Genomic DNA, 10,727 nt, shown 5'->3' with positions numbered 1-10,727 from the left:
TGGAAGATTTAGAGGACACAGAGAAATGTCATCAGTTCTAGTGTTAAGGCATGTTCATGTCAAGACCCCACACTCACATCCATCTTTTATATACAATCAATGACTGTGCTCCACTTGATGCAATTAGCCAATTACAGTCAACCATGAAATGAAAGTAAAATTAAGTAAAAATTCAGAACTTCAACAAAGGCAAACATTAAGACAAAAGTTCCAAATTAATTTCATCCCTACTTTAAAAAACACAAGAAAGAAGTACTGAATATTACCCCACTACATCTGCCATGCTACATGAGGCACCGGATATTAACTATGGGGTATGAAACACTCCAATATGTGCATAATTTCTTGGGGATGCAGTGCTGATTCATTTACACCATGACACAAAAACCTCCACTGAGTGCTGTATAAGATGACATAGACCAAAATTAGTCATCCCTGATTGTCAGTTAGCTGAAGGTGAAGAGAAACCTGACAACGAAGGTAAAATTAAGTGTCCATCTTTATTTTTGGCATCCGCAGATAGTGCCTGTGACGTCAGGAAAACCCACAGACAGTCCATGTGTGGTATTCAACATGTCCCAGGGGTATAGGGAGAATGTTATCAGAGCTTCAGGACAAGGGTATGGTTTCAAAACCACAGGACAAGAACAGAACCGATCAATAAGGAAAGGCCATTTAACACAACAGAAGAAGAGAGTCAGAGAGAGTCGTTTAGGTGTGTCAAAGGGGTACTCACGTTGACATTTGGTGCTGGCAAAATTACTTTCTCCCATTTACTGAGCTTATCCACTCATAAATAAGGCAGAAAAACAGATCCAATTGTCAAAAGTGATTGTTGACAACAGCCTCTGTTTTGTTCACGTCTGGGGAAATAAGTCTGCAAATTACACTGGCGTGGATATAAACGGGGCTCCACTGAAGCAGAGACTGAGCTCGGAGAGGAATACTTTTCCTGATGAATTATGCATTGTTCCACTTTTGTATCATCATGTATGCCACCACCACGTTCATGTTCACTCTGTGAAGAACTTTTTGTCCACTGCGAATTAGCAGCACCTCTCTCTAATCACCTTTCATGTCATCCACAGACAGTTTCTACAGGAGATGCAGTCAACCTGCGAACGACTGTGATTAAACAGCCAGTGTCAGATTGCAGGGACATGGTCTCCTTTTTATGTAATCAGCAACAAAATATGTAGCTTTATCACCAACTTAAAATTTAAGTTAACTTAATCCTTTTTATCCTCCAGATTGTTAAGTCCTGAGCCATCTATATACCACCACAAAAAAAAGGCATTAGTGGGCTTCACAAGGGTAATGGTGCCTTCAAGGTTGCCATTTGTAACTATAAATCTAGCTTTGAGCAGAGAGTACAAAAGGACAGAAGGAAGTGTGGGAGGGAGAGAAAACATCTTAAATTACTTGCTCTTCCAGTTCATCCCACGACCAGATCGCTGTCACGGGTTGGACTGACGTTTGATTGAAAGTGCAGACACGGCAAACCAAGACCCAATTAGCACGTTGGCTAGCCCCTGACCCCTGATGGCAATCTGATGACTACCAATAAATGTCTGTTAGATCCCGGCCGCCATCACAGTGTGTCAATCACGTCTGGTGGCTCGGGAAGACGGAGCTTTGGTTTACTCCCACACTCGCACAGAAAAACGATCCAGGCTTCAAAGAAAATTGGACATATTTTATTTATGAACACTTTCATACACGTTGGCAGTCACGCATGTCATTTTCACTTCAGCAGCAATGCATTAAGGAGCTTTAATTGAAAGACACTTATACAGCAAGTGATTTCATTAAATGACTGATTGTTTTCTTGTGGCGTCACAATTATTTGTCTTTAGTCATTAAGACTGTTGGGTTGATGAGGATGTGCTGTGGAAATTAATGAGCTTTCACGCACAAGAAAAAGCATTTTCCACTCTGTTTAATTGAAAATGAGGCACTGTATTATTAATGCGAATACAGCATTGTCCCTGGATGAGGTCTGCTGAACAGCCATCAGCGGTCAATAACGTATGAATGTCTCTGAATGTGGACATGTGATTCCCTACAAGCTGAGGGTGCAGAAATCTCATGTAGATGGAACCATGTAGCATCGCCTCCAATCCGTCCTCTCTGCTCAAAGTCACAAATCTTTCACCACTCCTTAGCATTCCACATTAGCACGCTGATGTAGGCCTTGCCAACCTCAGCAAAAGAAAAAGGTTCATCTGGAGACACACTGCACCAGCCTTACACAAACTGTCCACACTGGGTCCAGTCCAGGTCCAGTTAAATATTAGAACACAATTTTTATAACTATTTTTTTTAAAGCATCCCTTGCCATTGGGCTGCAGACACCTTTAGGTTCCCTGGCCCCTCTTTGAGTACCATGTGTTTAAAAAGTGCAATTGTGGGGCACCACTATAGCTCACTTGGTTGAGCAGGTAATCCATATGCCAATAGGCTGCAGGGGCCTGAGTTTGATTCTGCTACGGACCATTTCCTGCGCGCTCTCCTCATTCTCCTGTCTGCTTCCAGCTGTCCAACAAAGGCTTTTAAAAAATGCCCCAAAAATTTATTTAAAAAAAATAAAATAAAATGCCATCGCAACAGCCAGGTGGGATTCTGTGGTCGGGGGGGGGAATAAAATAACACATTTAATACATAATTTCTGTTCCCTGTTGCTATTCCAGTGTGAGAATCTCTAATGCATTTGCAGTCATTTATTGTCCCGTGCGTTTTTTCTCGTGTGCTCTCCATCCCCTATGGCTGTCATCATATGTGAGGGGAGGAAGGCTGGAAGGTCCTCGAGGAGCATTGCTGACCCCCTAACCCTTCCAGTGTAGTCAACTAAAGGGAACTAGGGCCACTAATGACCCTGCTGGACCAAAGTCAAGTGCCTCAGAAGAAGACAAGCACCTTGCATTGCTGTGTGGGCTGTTGAAGCACCTTGTATAACCTAAGGTTAAAAGGTGATACAAAAGAGCACACTTAGCAGTCAAGCTTATGTAGTAGCCAGTGGAGCTGCTACCGAGGAAATAAAACTGCCTGCATGTTTACCTAAACCAATCCCAACCCTTAAATTAATTTCAGATCACAAACTGGTGAAGACGTAGAAAAATGTCCCTTTGCATAAATCACAATGATATCCATCACATTTATCTCCTCAAGATCAGAATAAAAACAGGGTTTGTTCCTGGCTGAAATAAGCATCACTACAAATATAATCTGAACATAATTAGTCCTTGTACAGTAAAGGAAATTATTAAGAATTGCCACTGTATAAATAAAACAAAATTAAATAGTCTATGACCTTTTTATGAACAAAAAAACTTTATTATGCTTGAGTAAATAATACTCCCCATTTGCATCATTTTACTACAGCGGTAGTGATTTTGCTTAGTGTTGCAGGAATCTTTACATCTTTGCATAAAAACCTGGAAAATGTGAAAGCGTAATCTTAGCTCCGTTCATCAAAATAAATCATAAGCTGTTTTACAGCCTCACAAGGAAGTTTAGTTTCTGAACTTTACAAAGGAAGACTGCCAGAAAGAGAATAGCCTCAACAACGGACACTTGTTCCACAAAGTAACTGCCACATATATGGAAGTTGTGTTGGTGGATAACATAAGAAGTCCCGTGTTTCACCGAGAAGATAAGCGTTGGCTATGTGAAGATCACAGAAGTTTGGAAATCTCTTACGACCGGATGTTTTTCTCTCCTACACCGGGGAATCTTTTTCTTTCCAAAAATGCTTTGCTTTACTTATCAAATCCTACCAAACTCCCCACTGAAAGACACTGAGAATGAAAGTGTAATACATTTAAAAAAGGTCAATCTACACCTTGCAACCCCGTCCAAGAGGGACCACACACACTCTGTGCATCTACAAGATAATTTGCTCTCCTACAAAGCACAGTTGCCGCCAACTCTTTTTGTTGTTTAACAGTTAGATTCTGGGGGAGGGGCAGCAGCTGTTAGCTGAGCCCAGCTGTCAAAGATGGCTGGCATAGATGAGAGGGGAGGAGCGGATTTGAGCAAACCTGTGCATGAATGGTCCCAAAGGAAACTCACTTTAAAAGAGTTCCCCCAACAGCCCAGATGATAACTGGATGTCTCTGTTTACCTCTGCGTCTAAGGCATATTGACAATCCCATGCACTCATTACATCCGCTAAATACTGTGATGAAGATAAACCATGATTGACTTGGCAATGATGATGAGGTTTCGCATGAAATGTCTACATAGTCTGCATATTCTTAAAACTTTGGTCCGACTACACACCTCACCAGCATCATTTACAAGAAAAAGTCCAGATGCTCCCGTGGTCTCGTTGCACTACGTCCAAACACAATACAATAAACTACACAGGGCAAATTGAGGTGGACTTGGGCCACTGACTGAAAAGATTATGATTTACAGGGTAGGAGTTTATGACCCCCCCCCCTCCTCATAATTATTATGCATGAACTGAAATGAGGAAAAAAATGTTAAGGAAACTGTGGTACAGCTCAGTCTAGACTACAATGCACATTTGCTTTCATGCTGTTCACGCCATGTTATTTCTCAAACCGTACATTAGCACAAATTGAATTCTCCGTCCTTCATTTCCTGTGTTGGAGCCTGGCTAGTTCACTGTGGTCACTGTTGAGACCACTGGAAGCCGGGCAGCATTATGATGCTTAATGACACGGCTTTAAGCGGACTACGTCAGCTGTTAAAATGAAGGCTTTTAGCAACTCTAACCTGGATTTTCTCTTTGCCACTGCTACCGTGGAAGATAATAATTTCAAAGTAAGACTCAGTACTGCACGTTCTTTCATAACAAAAAATATTTTTTCTAATGAGAAATATAACCAACGATAATTCATTTACCCGTTACCATGATAGCACTATCATCTGTCCATCATAGCTTCTGTTATTTGGACTGTGGATGACAAAAATGTCAATATATGTATGCTTGGTCTTGCAAAAATATATGTATACTCTACTGAAAACCCCAAAACAGAAATCCTCACAGGACATAAGAATAAAAAGCCCTTTCATGTACAACTTCCAATATGCCCCCACCCCCCGAATGAATCATTGCTCAAAGCCAATGCAGCTCCCTCCCACCTCAAACCACCGAATCCAGAGTTAATCAATGTGTCCAGCTTCAAAGCCATTGGCCTAAAATGCTCAATGAGCTGCATGGCAATTACAGTACATTATAGCTAACAGCATCCAAGTCAGCAGACATCCCCCCCCCACCCCACCCCCCGCCAGACCAGCAGTGCAGACAATAGAGTCTAACAAAAAAACTATACTGTTGTTTTTCTTAACCTGTCCACAAGGTAAATGAAAGAGAGGATGAGATTTCTTACAAGTGTGTTTTTCAGCCAGGATTGTTCCTCTGCTTTTCAGCTGAAATAACCTATGCAGAGACAATTATGTAATCCCTCACCAGCTTCCCGCTTAACTATCAACGGCATTAGCTGGCAAGCATGACTAAGCTAGAGCTGTCCCAAGCACAGAGGTAAGATAGAGGGCGAGTTATCCTTTATCTATTTTCATAGGGAAACCTAAACATTAAATCCATCCAAAGTATTAGGAGCAGTGTACAGCCACCGTGTAGCACCCCAGGGAACAGGAGCTCCCAGAGGATACACATGCAAAAACAGAGAGGACACACGATCTCCACACAGTGAACTGCCCCAGTTTGAACCCAGGGAACAGTGCTGAGAACTAAGCCACGATCCTATGGGCTGTGCGGGCTGATAGATCCACCGTCACAGCACTTATTGGTTTTTAGACTTCTGTTTTAATGCCTTAAGATATGCAATTTGATCATGGCATGATGCAAGGAATCACATTCAAGAAGTCTTGATGCATGCTCAATCATCCAGGTAAGTAAATCCCAAAAAGTTGATTCTGTTCATCTGGACGTAGCGTTTTCAGTGCCAGAAACGTCACTCATCCAGGAAGTCACATGGAAGTGGTGGATCTGACTGAAAACCTAAGGAAAATATATGGCACTATGCAGAATGTTAGCTGCACTGATGGGTGTCTAAACAGGTTGATAATTTACAAATTAATGTATAAGACTTGAAAAAAATGATCAACATCATAAACTCATCAGGAAAGTCAAGAATTTAATGAGAAGTAAGGTAGGTTTTGTGTTAAGGAATTTCTGACTGTTTTTCATTAACAAAAAGACAGACATGCACCAGCCCATTCACTGCAGCCAGAAAGGCATTTTATTCTTTCATTCTTTGACTATTTGGCAACAGAGGTCTGTGGTTTCTGTGTTATACTCAAGTCAAAGCAATGTTCAAGCTGGAGGAAACATATCCCCTGAACATTCAAGCTACTTGGAAAATAATCCCTGGTATTATCTGCTCATAATCTTGAATGAATTTTTGACTACAAGTACAAACACGACCCAAAGCGAAACCGTTCTGGACTTACAAACTGGAGGGAAAAAACAAAAAGCAAAAAAACTAAATCAAGCCAGCGAGGGCAGCTCTCCCTAAACGTACACAGAATTTATCTTGCAACTAAATTGGTTTGCTTCACAACTGGCTCCTAGTGTTGGCGTTTGTGGCTTTCAGTGTGTCAGATTTGACACAGCTCTCTTTCAGTAGCTGTGGGCTGTAGCTAACCACCCACACAACCCACTGGAGACCAAGCAGATTCCCTTCACCAGCTTGACAACACAGATCATTCTCATCATTGTCCCCTCGAGCACTGAGCAGACATTTATTGCCTAAAGCATGTGACTGGTCAAAATATGACTAATACTATAGTGAGCGAGTCTATAAATGCAGTTCCTTTACTGTAAAAATGAGCTGAGGCTTATAGAAAACTACTGAAGCTACTAGAATATAGTGCAAACCACCAACGCCTACAGTTTCCAGAGGGTTAACACCACATCACTTTGGATGACATGCACAATTGAAGCACTAGAAGCCAGCATTTTATGCGCCCGGAGATGTTGTCATATTTCTGCATCTTCGCACCAGTGACCAACGCGGGAGCCGCCACGCAACGTCAATCACAAACTGACAGGTCCGCGCTGATGGCCAAAGGGGGACTAAGCAGCCTTCCTCTGGTCCAAGCCCCGAGATTTGTGCATTTTTGACTTGTTTACCAAGATGGGTGTCCAGAAGAGGGGAAATCTAAAAGATTTATGCATATAAATCAAATCAACCGCTCAAACAAAGAAATTCCTTCACACGCTAAAATGTGAGTAATTCAGACCTTTGCAGCAGTTTATGATTATAATTTACGCCAGCTCCTAAACAGCACTCGCAGACTGTGTCCCTTTTGTACAGTCCCAGCTTTACAGCCGAGGAATCTCTGAGGAAGAAGAAAAGAGCCAGTGTCATGCGGTCAGAAGGCATTTTAGTCAGACAAAAATTTGTGTCAGCACTTTCTGCAAGGGAGCGAGAGGCCAGCGTTCAGAGCTGTTAGCCTCTTTCTCAAAGGAGAGCCAGGGTTTAATGGGACTACTCTTCCACTCCATTTGCCTGCTCACATCTTGCAGGCCACAGCTGCATGCATGTGAGCCAGTGACTGTCGCTCTGCATACCTCTCTGCAGCCTGGGAGCTCCTGAACCCACTTTAACAGCTGACAGAAGTCGTTCGTCTTCAGGCGCACACTTGAACATCGAAACGGACTATGGACAAAATGCACGTGGATGAGACAACGCTTCGTCCTGGTAATAAGACTGCAGAGGTCGCTGACAAATTACGCATTTTCGTACCTCCTAAATTATCGCACCACATCCTCATGCTGCTGTGTGGGTTATAGTTTTTCTGACTGTGACAACACCAGAAGGTCTTGCTCTGACTTTGGATCCATTTCAGACCCAAACAACAATTTCATGGCTGGCTGGTCTCAAAGTAATTACATATGGCCTCAAGCCGGAGCATCGATCAGTACCCGGGACACTTCTGAAAAATAAGACTATTTTTGATAGACAGCTTCTTTAAGAGAAGACAGCACCTCTACCGTATGGAAATTCACAGTGAAAAAGAAGCAGGCTCTATGTTTCATGCATTTATTTCCTGTTGACAGAGTTTTCCGAGTTAACTCACATTCCCAACTCCCGTCTCCTGAAAAACAAGTGTTACATGTTCAACTACTAAATCTTTAAATAACACAAATTTGAAAGAAACAATTTGCTAGAATTAGCATCCCGTATATAGCAGCTTGAAATATAGTTCCACTTAAACAAGCAAGCTGCTAACTCCCAGTTTAGCCTTCTAACCAAGAGTGTCAAACAAAGGTCTACAATCTGGCCCACAGGACAGTTTTGGAAAATGTGAAGGAGGGCATAAATTTTGCACTTTTAATTAATTAATTTATTTATTTAGTAGTTTTTCAGCTTTTCCTCCTGATAAAGACCTCCCCCCATGGCAATACCACAACAGAGTAATAAGTTTTTTGAGACCACAGTCATTTTTTTAAGAAACATGCTCTGTATACTAACAAAAGCTTTCGGCTTTATAATTACAGGACAGTTTTTGTTCTCATTTTGTGGCCTACTTACACATTGCAAGCTTAACAACATATCTACTGTTCTGTGAGTGTTCCTATACCTCAGGACTTTTCTGTGGTGCATCTGTAGGTGTAAAAAGGTCCCAGCTACACACCGGTTCCTGTGCCATGAAACTTAAGAAGACTCACCATGAGCAGACAACAAATCCGGCTTTGAGGGCAGCGAGGCGCTACATTTCGCTGGGCTGAACCACAGTCTCAAACCCTCTCCAGAGGGGACACCCAGCAGCTCTCTACAAAGGCAATAACAGTGAAATAAAACACTTTAAGGTGAGCAATGAACTGAAAGGGCCTTGTATTGACACACAAGAGAAACAGCAGACACTATTTGACATCCGACTCAGTGGAGTGGCAAGTCCACAGAGTGAACAGCCTGACCTGTCACTGTTCACTCTGCTGTGGATCTTTTTCCAACAGAGAACACAAACAGCTTTCGGGGCTACAAGGCCTGATTGTTAGGGCGGACTGGGACAGCAGACAGTTGTCATATTCCACAGAGGGTGGAATCTGACATAAAGTACTGCTTTGAAAGTTGTGATGTAGAGGCTCTAAGTAGTCTGACCAAAAGTCTGATTATGTCATTAGATGTTGAGTTAAGGACGGGGGAGAGAGGGACTGAAATATCTGTGTGGGTGATGTTAGCAGCCATGTGATTAACACAAAAATGAGTGGGAACCGGAGAGATGTAAATGTGAACGGCAATTGTTTGGCTGCTCCCAGTGTCGAGCATTTAAATTAACATCTTTAATACACACAGGCCACCCAGTGGTAACATTACATTACATCACATACTGCGTCCCCCTTAATGCTCATAAGTACGGTAATCTTCGGCAGCATTTATTAGCTACAGGGGACCCACTGAGCTCATTCCAACTTCATATTTTTATTTTACACTCTACAAAAGTATCCCTGCATGATTCACAGTTTAAAATAATACTTATGCATCTCTAACGGGGACTTTGTGCAGCCTCTCACCTCATCCACTGTCTGAACCCCCCCTCCCCAACCCTTTAACCCGAGACAGCATGAAAAAGGTGGACCATGTTGGGGAGTGTCAAGCATGGGGTAGACATGAGAGAGAAACTGAGGACAAAACATTCATAATGCCCTGGATAATAATTTTAAACACTCAGCATAACCAAATTTTGCAAATGTTAACTTTTTCTTCCCTTAATATGACCTAAAATGAGCATCCAGAGGTGTTTTTGCAACCTCAGGTATTTCCCCCTAGTGGCCATTAAAAAACAAACAAAACAACAAAAACAACAAAAAACTGACCGCCTGGCAACCGCCTAACATCCGTCTGTCGCTAGGGAAAAATGAGTACTCCCCAACCAGTTGCGATCAGTTGCTGAATGCTACTGTGATATCATCTACTAGCAACGCAGGCCTAAAGACTGGTTTAATGACCCCTCTGTGAGCATCAGTTGCTATGGGAAAAGCTGTATTCCCTGAGCAGCTGGTGAGTGGTTACAAGAGGTTGTTTGCCGTTCGTAAATGAAACTGGTTACAAAGAGATATATGTTGCCGTGCACGTAAACCTCACAATTACTTTGGTTGCTAAGGAGATTGACACAGTGACCTATGGTTTGCATGGAACTACACTTGTCTGTAAACACCAACTACACCCTATGAGGTAGTGGAACTGTTTAAGTTATGCCTTACTGCTACACCTTTACTTTGAAGGTGAACTTTCTCCATTTCCTGCTTTGTGTCGCACATTTTTTTAAAGTTTCTCTACTGTTTGGTGATTAGTTAATGAGTGTTTGTGAACACTAGTGTCATCCATGCACCATGGGTGACCAAAGAAAGGAGGTTTTTGGAACTCCCCTGTATTTTTTCACCAATTTCACTTACACCAACCTCTAGGAAACTCTTAAAGCTGGCTGGAAAATACATGTTTTCCCCTCGGCCTGTGTAACTGAGGCCTAAACTAACTTTCTTCCGTTTTACTGGTCTAGCAAGTGGCAAGGATTTCTGTGTTCTGGTAGAGCTGTGTGCCAGAGATGCCCAGAGTTGAAATCGATGCCATATGAAGCCAAGAGTATAAAAAACCTGTCAGAAACCAAACATTTAGAGCAGCCTGAAGCCTATGCTATTGGCTTACAGGGCTTAGTTGTGCATATCCTGACCTCATTAGAAACACTGATTATGATTAATCTGAGCACCCACCATTACATCAGTGTGT

The 10,727-nt window shown here is 42.3% G+C and overlaps 1 protein-coding gene across 6 annotated transcripts in view; it reads right to left on the bottom strand.

Annotated features, from left to right (window-relative positions):
• Positions 1–10,727, bottom strand: part of tanc2b (tetratricopeptide repeat, ankyrin repeat and coiled-coil containing 2b) — a 163,639-nt gene that overhangs the window by 136,349 nt on the left and 16,563 nt on the right. For all 6 annotated transcript variants that reach the window (XM_013908992.1, XM_013908993.1, XM_013908994.1 and 3 more), the window contains exon 2: positions 8,669–8,772. The gene's annotated coding sequence lies outside the window, so the exon portion shown is untranslated. The remainder of the gene's footprint in view (positions 1–8,668; positions 8,773–10,727) is intronic.

Source organism: Pundamilia nyererei, unplaced genomic scaffold (assembly GCF_000239375.1).
Source record: "Pundamilia nyererei isolate P.nyererei 1_Seehausen unplaced genomic scaffold, PunNye1.0 scaffold00017, whole genome shotgun sequence".
Taxonomy (NCBI): Eukaryota; Metazoa; Chordata; class Actinopteri; order Cichliformes; family Cichlidae; genus Pundamilia; species Pundamilia nyererei.
Note: the sequence above shows the minus strand (reverse complement) of the source record. Positions and strands in the feature narration are given on the sequence as shown.